A 13,820-nucleotide genomic window follows, 5' to 3' on the forward strand; every position below is an offset into this window, starting at 1 on the left:
GAATGATGTACGCCAAAGCAATTCATTGTTTTGGCCTACATCGGTATCACGGATAAAGGCGAGAATCAATACATCTCAGAAATACAAACTATATACGATTAAAGCAGACCTGTAATCAGAAAGATGTCTTTAGATAGAAACTGGGCAGTAGTGGAACCAATATAAGAATATTCTGTATAAAGATATTAATTTAGGCTGCATTGTTAACGAATCATGTTAATGCAATAGTGAAAGTGACTGAGTAATATTACCACACGTCGATGTGCAGTTAAGGCATTCTTTTTCTTATATATTCATCTTGTTTCAATAAGTATAATTCGGTATATCTGTAGTTATGATTGTGTTAACACTAATTATACTAATTTAGGGATTAGACAGAAACTGTTGTATGTTCAATTTTACAGAAGTTATCATGGATGATCTAAACTGCGAAAAATATTAAACATTTATATAAATTGGTCTATTGCTTCGGGAGCTGGGAATTTCTTGTAATTAAGAGTTAGTATCGTCCCTAATGAGCGTAGCGCCCCGTAGGGGACCAGGTAAGAGTTGCGACCAACGGCTAGCGTTCGCGCTGTGACGTTGTGGGTGAACATAGTATAGTGGGAGTTGCGTTTGGGGCGCAATGGCCAGACGAGCCTCTTTTTCTATACAGTAATCGTCTGAAATTGACGTGCTATCAATGAGACGTCGTGACGATAAATTTTGATCTTCCTCCCTTCGTGGCGGTAAGGAAAGGACTAGCATCTAAAAATGTGCAAAGGTGTGTGAATCCATAAGAGTCCAAACTGCTTAGGTCATCGGTCCCTAGACTTACACACAATTTAAACTAACTTATACTAAGAACAACACACACAGCCATGCCCGAGGGAGGATTCGAACCTCGGACGGGAGTGGCGGCGCAGCAATGACATGGCGCCTCTAACCGCGCGGCCACTCCGCGCCACGACTAGTATCTAAGTTGCGGTCCAATGAAATCGTGTTGGAAATAGTTTTGTCAGCGGCACACAGCTGCGGTCTTTAGAAACACAGCGAAAATAGTTGACTTATGGACTAAGTAAAGTTTAGGTTCCTTGGTTATGAACCGAGAAGCAGTTCACGAATGAACTTTAACACTTTGGCTGCCGGACTTCAATCACCTAAGGTTATGCACCAGGCCCAGTTCTGTTTCAGGTGTGTATAATTGTTACACACATGGCATGTGAACTTAATTTGTGCAATATCATACGTGCAAGGCCACATGCGTGGGAATTATGCACAACCTTTAATAACGAATGAAGACTCCATTCAGTATTTCACACGAATAGCGTTCATTTTTTTGGAAGAATTAAGCAAAACTAATATAAATGGCGAATATTTATTAACTCAACAGGTTGGTTTATAAATTCATAGCATGTGTAACGACATATTTGAATTCATTAATAGATTGTATGTTTTACATTAAACGTGTGAATTATGAAAAAATGGTCCAGCCGCATGAACTCTTCCTTCGGGCAACGCTTGCAGTTTGTGAGGACTTGCTTTGATTTCTTCATAGATTCAGTGCGTCCAAATTTGTGAGAGTATGGTCGCTAACATGATGTATGCCTGATTGTCTTGCTACCAATTTTCTTGCAAGAGATGGTTCTGTGAACTTGACGTTACTGGTGTTCCTGGTGACCCTAGTACATCTTTCGGTTTTCCAATGTTTATCAGTGAAAGTCCAAATTTCTCTCGAAATTCAGTTACACGCACATTTTTGTCAATTACTTGCTCGTATATAGCATGAGCACAGGCAATTGCCGTGTTTGTGAGGAGATAGAATGCAATCTTGCGGTGCCGCATAACATTTCACCTTTGCGGCCTCAACCTCGGCCAACAACTCCATCACTACACTGAAGGACATGTCATGATATGCCGGTACAATCTTCTTTCTAGCATACACTTCCATGTGCCTGTTATAGCGTCCATGAACACGCAGTCTGCAAAGCTTGAGACCATACTTATGACCTTTCACCGGAATTTACTGGCGAACTAGAGCCTTCCTCTAAGTGGCATCATACTTTCATCAGTGCACATTTTCTCACAAGGACAATACTCTCCGTGAAATTCATCGTTTAGTAGATTAACTAATGGCGAAATTTTGTTCAGTTTGCCGTTGTTTGTACCAGAAACGTCCAAAAAATATAGCATGCTGAAAAGGGTCTCAAACTTTTTGCGGGCCAAAGCTTTACTTAATTCTTCTTTGTACAATATATTCCTTGACCAATATTTATGGAGCGTAGGTTTTCCACCCAAACCAATCCGCAGAATGAAAAAAAAAAGAAATAAAAAAAAGAACGCAGGCTTCCTTCCTTGTTAGGGTCTGTCCACCATTGTAGTCTGTTGTGTTTTGTACAGTTTTCGTTGGCAATGCTGTCAATTACTATATGCTCGGCATAACGATTCGTCTCGCTGACGATCATTTCCAAAACTTGCTCTTCAAAAAACAATTAATAAAAAGCCAGTGCATCGCAATTTCCATTCATTTTCGTCTTCACATGATCAGCAATTCCCTCATTACAGGTTGTGGTAAAATCGTTCATATTTTCAGTTACATCATGCCAAGTAACTCCGGAGACGTCTCTTTGAGGCACAGTTGCTGATTACCCAGCAGTTGTTCTTAATCTTTTTCTCGGTCCACCTGCATCGGAATCGTAGGAATCACGATCGTAACTCTCAGGAGAGTATTCATGATCATCGCCGTCAGCTATTTCACAAAACAAACTGAACTCACTCTCACTGAATTTGCTTTCCTCATCCAACCAACCAACAGCTGACTTCGTGATGGACACTGTCACAAACGTACAACAAAACATGCTCAAATCTTCAAGGAAACACGACTTTAAACACAAATAACCTCCAGCAACGAGTCACGCGTAACAGCTGACTGCAGGGCTAACTACAAGTTGCATTGTCTGACTGTCCGTCAACGAAATTCGGAACCAAAGGCGCCAGACCCACTACATATCTGTTTGAAATCATTGCAGCTGTTTATACGATTAATACACACCGTCTGGAAAGTGTGTTTCAATTTGATGCACATGGCCTGCCAGGGAAGTTACCTTGGGTGTCAATTTGTTACACGGAGGCCAAAGTTTTAAGAGCTGTAGTTAACGTACACTATGTGATCAAAAGTATCCGTACAGCCCCAGAAATGTATATTTTTCATATTAGGTGCATTGTGCTGCCACGTACTGCCAGGTACTCCATATCAGAGACCTCAGTAGTCATTAGACAGCGTGAGAGAACAGAATGGGGCGCTCCACGGAACTCTCGGACTTCGAATGTGGTCCGGTGATTGGGTGTGACTTGTGTCATACGTCTGTACGCCAAATTTTCACACCCCTAAACATCCCTAAGTCCACTGTAATTACCAACTGCAGCACTCAGTTATTTATTTGTGACCAAGTATGAATCTGACATTAGCAAAATATTCTAGCCTAAACTTAATCCCTGGTTGTCACGTAATCGTTATTCAAAATGGTTCCAACTATAATTTAAAATTTTTATGGCATTATAGTCTGCAGTGAACTTATGATGTACTGCAGTTACTTCGGACCGATGTTTGATCGTATCTCACATGAAAGACAAACGGATCAGAGAATTATGAAAAATCAGTCATGTATTCAGTATTCTCGAACTACTGAGAGAGCAGTAGTTTAAAAGGGGTGTAAGGCTGTAAGAACCTGGCGATCCATCCGTCTGAAAATTGTAGGAATATAAAGACACAAGTAAAGTCCTTGAACAGATCAAAACCTTCCATTTAATCTCTAGTGAATCCATTTTATGTTAAAACTGAACTCGGTAGACAAAAAATTCCATATTTAACGATATTCACACATAAGGACACATGGTGGCACTGTTTAACAACCGCACAGACTGACAAATGAGACACACGGTCCAGTTACATTAATCCGACCACCGCCTATGTTAGAGATCAAGATGCAGTAACCTCTCACAGACTGCAGGTGGCAGCACTAGTAATGGAGGGTATATACAGCGTGTCATACTGACGTGAAAAACCGTACAGTCGTTGTCGTAATGCGGAAAAGGAGCTATATATCTGACATACAAAAGGGCCAAGAGTGGAAGCATTCCCGTAACGGCTAAGTCTGCTAAAGGTTTGCGTGCCACTGTGGTTTAAGTACGCCATGCAGGCAGAAATGGCGCCATCCGTAACCGGCGCCGAGGCAGTTGTGGTGCAGCACGTGCCATAGATGACAGTGGTGAACGACGTCTGTGGAGATGTGTACGAGCAAATAGACCTGCATGCGCTAATCAGCTGACCGGCAAGATGAAACAAGGGGTTACCGACAGTGCCTCAACGACCGTTCAACGAGAGTTGCTGCGTACGAGCCTCCGTAGCAGGCGCTTGGATCATGCACCTATGCTGGCTACCGTCCATGGCCGACGAAGGCTGGAATTGCACGTCAGTACTACAGCTAGACGTCCACCGAGTGGCGACAGGTGGTCTTTTCAGATGAATCACGTTTTGTGCTCCATAAGATTGATGGCTGTTCGCGTATATGGCTTGAAACGCCATAAAGCCAAGGGTCTAGGCCGGAGGAGGGAGCGTTACGTGCAACTCGTTTCTCCTAGGCACGATGGCATTTACCAGCTGGACAATGCAACCTGGCACACAGCTCGCAGTGTACGTGCGTGGTTCGAAGAGCACCATGATGAGTTTTCCGTGCTTCCCTGTCCATCAGAGACCCTGGGCTTATGCCCAGTCCAGGATCTGTGGGACCACGTTAGTCGGGCTGTAAGCGCCATGGATCCTCAGCTGAGAAACGTAGCCCAAATTGCCACGGCACAGGAGTCGCCATGGCTTTCGGTACCTTTCAAAGCATCACTCAATCTCTTCCCGTATGTCTCGCACCGATCAGCGCTGCAAAATCTGGTCATTCAGGCTTCTGATAGACGTTCACATTAATGTGACAGGACAGTGTATATAGATGTAAGCACCACCGGTATTGAAAAACAATGAAGGCTAATTACAACTAAAAAGGAAATTTTATTAGATTAGTAACTGAATAAACTGCTGAATTATCCCTTTTTCCCAGCACACATTCATCGAAAATCTCTTCCACAGTGTATAGCCTTTCGTGACTGGAAAATTGCGCAGATCACTCCTGTTTAAAAATGGTAAGAGATATGCACAGAGTTTCAGATCAATATTGATGATCGCCATCTATTGAAGAATGGTACAGCACATACTAAGATCGAGCATTATAACGTTCCTGGAGGATGCGGGCTTTCATATTAAATGATGTGGTGTGGTGGCCCTCAACTACGTACCCTCTGACTCAGAGTTGAAATATTAAACGTTTTTGCTAGTTTCGTTGTCTAGTGTCTGAGATACGTAGTTGCCGCATTACAAGCCTAATACTACAGTATGCAATATGAATAGACACATGAATCGAATGGTCGAAGGTCCCTATCACTCGGCAATTGCGACTTTTGAACGTAACATAGACATCTATGAATGAAAGATTGCAATTAAATAAATTCTGCAGGTACTATTTTAACGACTTTAAATTATGAGTGTGGTACCAGAAGTACCTTTAAGAATGCCCCTCATTACTGTAAAACACTTATTGGTGTCGATGGTCCAGCAATTAAATAAAATATAATTTGAATAACGGGTAACAATAGATTCCTACTTCACGTAATTAGTTATGAACAACAACATAGCTCGCGAGATATTCACTTCTAAACGTATACTACGTCTTCACTGCAGAAGCCACGGAAATCTCTCAAGTGCACAAGTCGGCACTCCCGCGACCACGTGCAAACTGCTCCACTCTTCATTCAAGTTTGTCCCGCGGCCGTGCGTCCGTCGCGCCGTACTCCCCTGTCCTCTCTCGAAACGATGCTCCTCCCCACTTCCATACAGTCCCTCCACGTGTCCTTTTTGGAACGATCGCTGTGATTGGCTAGAGCGCTCCCGCCCTGTCTCCAAGCCAACGCACATTCACAAACATAATGAAACACATTCGAAATACTGGATTTACATTTAAATAACTTGACATTAAATAAATATTCCTACGGTTGGACCATAAAGACGCTATAACACACATTATTAAATACATAAACAAATATCAAAGGAACGGAACAGAAGTAAGCCAGTAGCCTAATGTCTCTGTGCTTTCTAAAACATAGTAAATAATTGACCAATTTATTCATGAATAGTGTATATCGGATATAAACAAAGACATAGGGGAATAAATATATTTATAAGCATGCTGCCACCGTTTTTTCGTGTAACTGCGGAGTGCTTATGGCCTGACGTGATCAATAGTAATCGGCTACTTTGGCCTCCAATAATACATGTACTATTCAAGTTACATGCCTGTACTTTATACCAATTTAGGTTTACACTAATAGCTTTCTAAAGACACATTGATCGACACAATCGGCTGAACCGTTTAGATTTTGGAAATCCGTTGCTGGGTGTTACTTCTATAATTTATCATCAGATACTAGACTTTAAATTAATAAAGATACTGAAAATCTGATTACACCGTCAGAATCGTCGTGCAAATAAAGGTAATGTACATGTTTTTTTTAGGTATCATGATTCATCTGGGTACTATTAATTTCTATAAGAACTGTAAAATGTCTGCCATTAAGGTTTCACAAATTCCGCCATCCTTGGCACTCCTGGCATGTCTCCTTCATCGACACAGCGTCACCATGGAATTCCCAGCCTCGGAGTGGGCTGGGCCACATGGTCCAGCCGTTGTGCAGCGTCACGCGGTTGCAAGCGAGCCACGGCTTGCCGAGCGGCCTGAGCGGTGGCCGTCAACTCTGAACTTAAAATCTTTGCAGGGCCCCACAGCTCGCCCATTACCTCACAAGGAACACAAGCTTTTCTCAGAGAATTCATATGGATGCAAGTGAAAGCACTTGTGTGAAAAACATCTTGTTTCATTCATACACACTAACTTAGAAGTTGTGGATGCAGGCCAATGTGTGGATTCTATCTTCCTAGCCATTCGCTGCTGTATCAAATAGTCAAGTACTAACGAAGATATAAACATACGGAGGATTCACTGAATTACACAACCAGTACGTTATACTGGACTACTAATGTTCAAAATAAAGGAAAATAACATCTGATGTGCCCCTAGGGGGCGTAATAGTAACTCCAACGTTCTTAGTATATAGTGAAGGTAACGGAATCTCAACACGATGAAGGAGCTGTGCAATGTACACGAAAGTTGCTAGGCCTGTTTCTACATCTGAAAGATGATGTCTATTCAAATTTCGTGCTAGCTGCGGAGAGTGGCGCTAGTAGCACCATTACGAGGATGTAAATCAGGTTTGCTTTAAATACACGCTATAACGATCGTAAACATTAGTCACCTTTGAGATAGGACCAGGTGAGTTGCTATTAGACAAGAATGCCTTTAAGGCGACAAAGACGCCATTATCAACCCTACGAGAAGCTGGACGTTCCTTCTGTGACACTGCAGAAAGAGTTGGCACGAATGTAGCCACTGTACATGATTGCTGGCAGAGCTGGTCACGAGAACGCACAGTCGCAAGAAGACTAGGATCCGGACGGCCACATGGCGCTGTCGAGTGTGAACCATCGTGTTCGGCGTATGGCTCTGGCGTATCGTATTGCATCCGCAGAGGAAATTTGAGCAGCAGTTGGCACCACAGTGATATAACGAACTGTTACAAATCGGTTATTCCAAAGCCAGCCCCGAGACAAACGCCCTGTAGGATGCATTCTATTGAACCAAAACTAGTGCCATTTGCGACTTCGGTGGTGTCAAACGAGTGCTCGTTGGATGGCACGGTGGAGGTATGCTGTGTTTTCTGATGAAATCTGGTTCTGCCTCGACGCCAACCATGGCCGTGTGGGTTAGAAAGACGTGAACTGAGGGCCTGCAACGAACCGGTCTGCGTGCTAGACATATTGAACCTCCACTTTTAGTTGCAGTCTGGGGTGAGATTTCATATAACAGCAGGAGCGTTCCCGTGATTATCTCACACACTCTAACTGCTAATTTGTGAGTTAATCTAGTGATACGATCTGTTGTGCTGCCATTCAGGAATAACATTCCAGGAGGTGTTTTGCAAGAGGATAAAGCTCGCCCACATACCGCTGTTTTAACCCAACATGCTGTAAGGAGTGTCGAAATGTTGCCATGGGCCACTCGATCAGCAGATCTGTCATCAATCAAGCACATATGGGACACATATGGGCATATATGCGAAGATCTCGCGTCATCCACAAACAGCTTTAACCGTCCCTATATTGACCTACCAAGTGAAACAGGCATGGAACTCCATCCTACATACTGATATCGAGCAGCTGTACAACACAATGCCTGCACGTTTGCATGCTTGCATTCCACATTCTGGCTGTTACACCAATCATCAATGTCCAGCCCAGCATTTCATATTTGCAAGGGCTTATCTCGCGCTTACATTGATCCATGATTTTGCAATGTTAATCACTTAAATATGTTACGTAGACAAATGTATTCCAGAAATTTCATAACTCTCTATTAATTACTTTTTGATGTTGTCATTTGTGTGTACATTAATGATTTGTCAGATGGTAAACTGAACTAACCAGCGATGCTTTTGTCTACAGGGAAATATTCTCATTTAACGATCGTAACGAAAAACAGAAATATGTTTACAAAAAGGCCTCTTGCTGAAATGAATGTCACTTCTCTGTATGTATAGATACATACAAGACAATACCTAAAATAAGGGATAGAAACCGGTCAGTATGGGATTTAGAGATTTGTAGGGAAAATTTTGATCACGTCTCTCTAATGTGTAATACTAAGAAGGAATGTGAAATGGAAAATCAGTATTAGGGAAAGTGAATGGTACATTTAGAGTTATTGGATGGGTTGTCGTAATCCATCACTAAAGCAAATTTGCTTACAGTGTGATAATAAGAATAATTGTGTCGTATTGTTTTAGTGCTTGGCGTCCTTAATGTGTAACCATTACAACAGACATCAAATGTCAAGGAATCCAAGGAGGAGCTGCGAGGATCGTAGCAAGATTATGCAGCCCGTATGAAATTGTAACACAAATTTCAGGCAACTTGAAAGTATATCCATGGACGGAATACTACTTTTCTCTCGTGAAATCCAGTTGAATCAGTTTGGAGAACATGAATTCGAGGATGTCTGTGTGACTTGTGACGCCACCAGTGTATACCTCGTGTAGGGGTCATGAATGTGGGATAAAATAGATTAGGACGCATACAAAGTCATGCAGATGTTCATTTTCACTCGTTCAGTATGCGAATGGATTAGGACAGAAAGTCGCTAATATTGGCACCAAGTACTCTCTGATATACATTGCAGAGTAACTTGAGGAGCATATACTCAAATGTACATAGCAAGATGTAACACGACAGTAACGTATAAAGAACATGCTGACGTCGCCTGAACCTGGAGGCTATATTGACCCATGTGACTCTTTCATGTGAAGTAATGTAAACCTACACAATTCTTTAGTGATGGCCTGCATATTTTTGAGGCATACTTCGAGTTAATTTGGTTCTGAAATTCGAATCTTGTCTTAGCGGAGAATTACTGTGGATGCACACAAAGTGTGTTCTCCAGAACGTACTATACATGTTCAATTACATTCAAACTAACACGACCATGAAGGCCACATTGTTGCACTGAATCCATTACCTCCCGGACAGTTAACTATGATCGAGTACAGTTTAATTTCAATGTACACAATTCTCCTGTTTCCGTGGTAGGCAGCAGTAAATGGCAAGAAAGCCTTAGTAATTACCTAGCGTGATATTACTATGTAGAGCAAAAAGAGTCAAATCTTCATGAAAAGTGGAGTACACTAGGAGCCCTACAATCAAAGGCCGCAGAAGCTTCACACTGATAATGCACACGTCACTGAAGCGCACTTCACCACTCATTATCAAGATATAGACACAAATGGTGAAGGATAATATCTTGACATACTGTTATAATATGGTATGGTTCATACACTCTAAAGGATAGGAGTTTGTCCCAGCAACGTGCGGTTTGTGGCGCTGCTTGCCTCTCGGAACGCTCTGGCCGCGGCCGCAGGCTGGCAGCGTGACTGCTTAATGCTGGCCACATTGCGGCTGCCAAAATGTCGCTTGTCTCCGTCTAAATGTCACGCTATATTGCCCGTGAAGCTGCCAAGTGCTGCGCGCCGACTCGGGATTCACATGTCTTCAGAAGCAGTCGACAAGTTACTGGAACATGTAGAAGGACTGCATTCCTCGTCGTAACAAAAGAATGCAACTCAGGTACTCGAACCTGTCTCCGTTGTAAAAGAAAAAGAGCTCTCCTCCTTAATTCGTAATCAGTTAAGTAGTGCCCTTAAAATAAAGTATTAGGTAAGTGTCTGTGGCGTAATTACGAGGTCGTGCTGGAAAATGATACCTCCTAATTTTTTGTGTGACAACTATTACTAAAGATTTTGAAACAAAACGAACGTTATTAACATTCTAAACCTTTGTTCTTTGTGTCTACATAATTATAACCGTCTGCCACTACAGAGCTCCAAATCGTAGCGTGTAACATGGCTATCAGAAACATAACTATATCTGAGCGAGAGATACAATGTGCTGTAATCGAGTTTCGAATTCGAAGAGTTCGTCCACACGTGGAGCACCCTTTACTTCAGCATGTCAGTGCCAGACGACACACGAGCGCAGCCACATCTGCAACAGTCCGACGCCTTGGGTTCACCGGCATCGATCATCCTCCATACAGTACCGACTTGGTCCCATACATCTACATATACAAGAACACTCTACAAATCATATTTAAGTGCCTTCAGAGGGTTCATAGAGCCACCTTCACAAAAATTCTCTATTATTCCAATCTCGTACAGCGCAGCCACATCTGCAACAGTCCGACGCCTTGGGTTCACCGGCATCGATCATCCTCCATACAGTACCGACTTGGTCCCATACATCTACATATACAAGAACACTCTACAAATCATATTTAAGTGCCTTCAGAGGGTTCATAGAGCCACCTTCACAAAAATTCTCTATTATTCCAATCTCGTACAGCGCGCAGAGTAATATATATATATATATATATATATATATATATATATATATATATATATATATATATTGTTGTGGTCTTCAGTCCTGAGACTGGTTTGATGCAGCTCTCCATGCTACTCTATCCTGTGCAAGCTTCTTCATCTCCCAGTACCTACTGCAACCTACATCCTTCTGAATCTGCTTAGTGCATTCATCTCATGGTCTCCCTCTACGAATTTTACGCTCCACGCTGCCCTCCAATACTAAATTGGTGATCCCTTGATAGCTCAGAACATGTCCTACCAACCGATCCCTTTTTCTGGTCAAGTTGTGCCACAAACTCCTCTTCTCCCCAATTCTATTCAATACCTCCTCGCCGACCGCGGTGGTCTCGCGGTTCTAGGCGCGCAGTCAGGAACCGTGCGACTGCTACGGTCGCAAGTTCGAATCCTGCCTCGGGCATGGATGTGTGTGATGTCCTTAGGTTAGTTAGGTTTAAGTAGTTCTAAGTTCTAGTGGACTAATAACGACAGCAGTTGAGTCCCATAGTGCTCAGAGCAATTTGAACCATTTGAATACCTCCTCATTAGTTATGTGATCTACCCATCTTATCTTCAGCATTCTTCTGTAGCACCACATTTCGAAAGCCTCTATTCTCTTTTTGTCCAAACTATTTATCGTCCACGTTTCACTTCCGTACATGGCTACACTCCATACAAATACTTTCAGAAATAACTTCCTGACACTTAAATCTATACTCGATGTTAACAAATTTCTCTCCTTCAGAAACGCTTTCCTTGCCATTGCCAGTCTACATTTTATATCCTCTCTACTTCGACCATCATCAGTTATTTTGCTCCCCAAATAGCAAAACTCATTTACTACTTTAAGTGTCTCATTTCCTAAACTAATTCCCTCAGCATCACTCGACTTAATTCGACTACATTCCATTATCCTCGTTTTGCTTTTGTTGATGTTCATCTTATACTCTCCTTTCAAGACCCTATCCATTCTGTTTAACTGCTCTTCCAAGTCCTTTGCTGTCTCTGACAGAATTACAACGTCATCGGTGAACCTCAAAGTTTTTATTTCTTCTCCATGGACTTTAATCCCTACTCCGAATTTTTCTTTTGTTTCCTTCACTGCTTGCTCAATATACAGATTGAATAACATCGGGGACAGGCTACAACCCTGTCTCACTCCCTTCCCAACCACTGCTTCCCTTTCATGCCCCTCGACTCTTATAACTGCCATCTGGTTTCTGTACAAAGTGTAAATAGCTATTCGCTCCTTGTATTTTTCCCCTGCCACCTTCAGAATTTGAAAGAGAGTATTCCAGTCAACATTGTCAAAAGCTTTCTCTAAGTCTACAAATGCTAGAAACGTAGGTTTGCCCTTCCTTAATCTAGCTTCTAAGATAAGTCATAGGTCAGTATTGCCTCACGTGTTCCAATATTTCTACGGAATCCAAACTGATCTTCCCCGAGGTCGGCTTCTACTAGTTTTTCCATTGGTCTGTAAAGAATTCACGTTAGTATGTTGCAGCTGTGACTTATTAAACTGAGTTCGGTAGTTTTCACATCTGTCAACACCTGCTTTCTTTGGGATTGGAATTATTATATTCTTCTTGAAATCTGAGGGTATTTCGCCTGTTTCATACATCTTGCTCACCACATGGCAGAATTTCGTCAGGACTGGCTCTCCCAAGGCCGTCAGTAGTTCCAGTGGAATGTTGTCTACTTCGGGGGCCTTGTTTCGACTCAGGTCTTTCAGTGCTCGGTCAAACTCTTCACGCAGTATCGTATCTCCCATTTCATCTTCATCTACAGCCTCTTCCATTTCCATAATACTGTCCTCAAGTACATCGCCCTTGTATAGACCCTCTATATACTCCTTCCACCTTTCTGCTTCCCTTCTTTGCTTAGGACTGGGTTTCCATCTGAGCTCTTGATGTTCATACAAGTGGTTCTCTTATCTCCAAAGGTCTCTTTAATTTTCCTGTAGGCAGTATCTATCTTACCCCTAGTGAGATAAGCCTCTACATCCTTACATTTGTCCTCTAGCCATCCCTGCTTAGCCATTTTGCACTTCCTGTCGATCCCACTTTCGAGACGTTTGTACTCCTTTTTGCCTGCTTCATTTACTGCCTTTTTATATTTTCTCCTTTCATCAATTAAATTCAATATTTTTTCTGTTACCCAAGGATTTCTACTAGCCCTCGTCTTTTTACCTACTTGATCCTCTGCTGCCTTCACTACTTCATCCCTCAAAGCTACCCATTCTTCTTCTACTGTGTTTCTGTCTCCAATTCCTGTCAATTGTTCCCTTATGCTCTCCCTGAAACTCTGTACAACCTCTGGTTATTTCAGTTTATCCAGGTCTCATCTCCATAAATTCCCACCTTTTTGCAGTTTCTTCAGTTTTAATCTACAGGTCATTACCAATAGATTGTGGTCAGAGTCCACATCTGCCCCTGGAAATGTTTTACAATTTAAAACCTGGTTCCTAAATCTCTGTCTTACCATTATATAATCTATCTGAAACCTGTCAGTATCTCCAGGCTTCTTCCATGTATACAGCCTTCTTTTATGATTTTTGAACCAAGTGTTAGCTATGATGAAGTTGTGCTCTGTGCAAAATTCTACCAGACGGCTTCCTCTTTCATTTCTTAACCCCAATCCACATTCACCTACTACGTTTCCTTCTCTCCCTTTCCCTACTACCGAATTCCAGTCACCCATGACTATTAAATTTTCGT

This window comes from Schistocerca gregaria, chromosome X (genome assembly GCF_023897955.1).
Source record: "Schistocerca gregaria isolate iqSchGreg1 chromosome X, iqSchGreg1.2, whole genome shotgun sequence".
Lineage (NCBI taxonomy): Eukaryota > Metazoa > Arthropoda > Insecta > Orthoptera > Acrididae > Schistocerca > Schistocerca gregaria.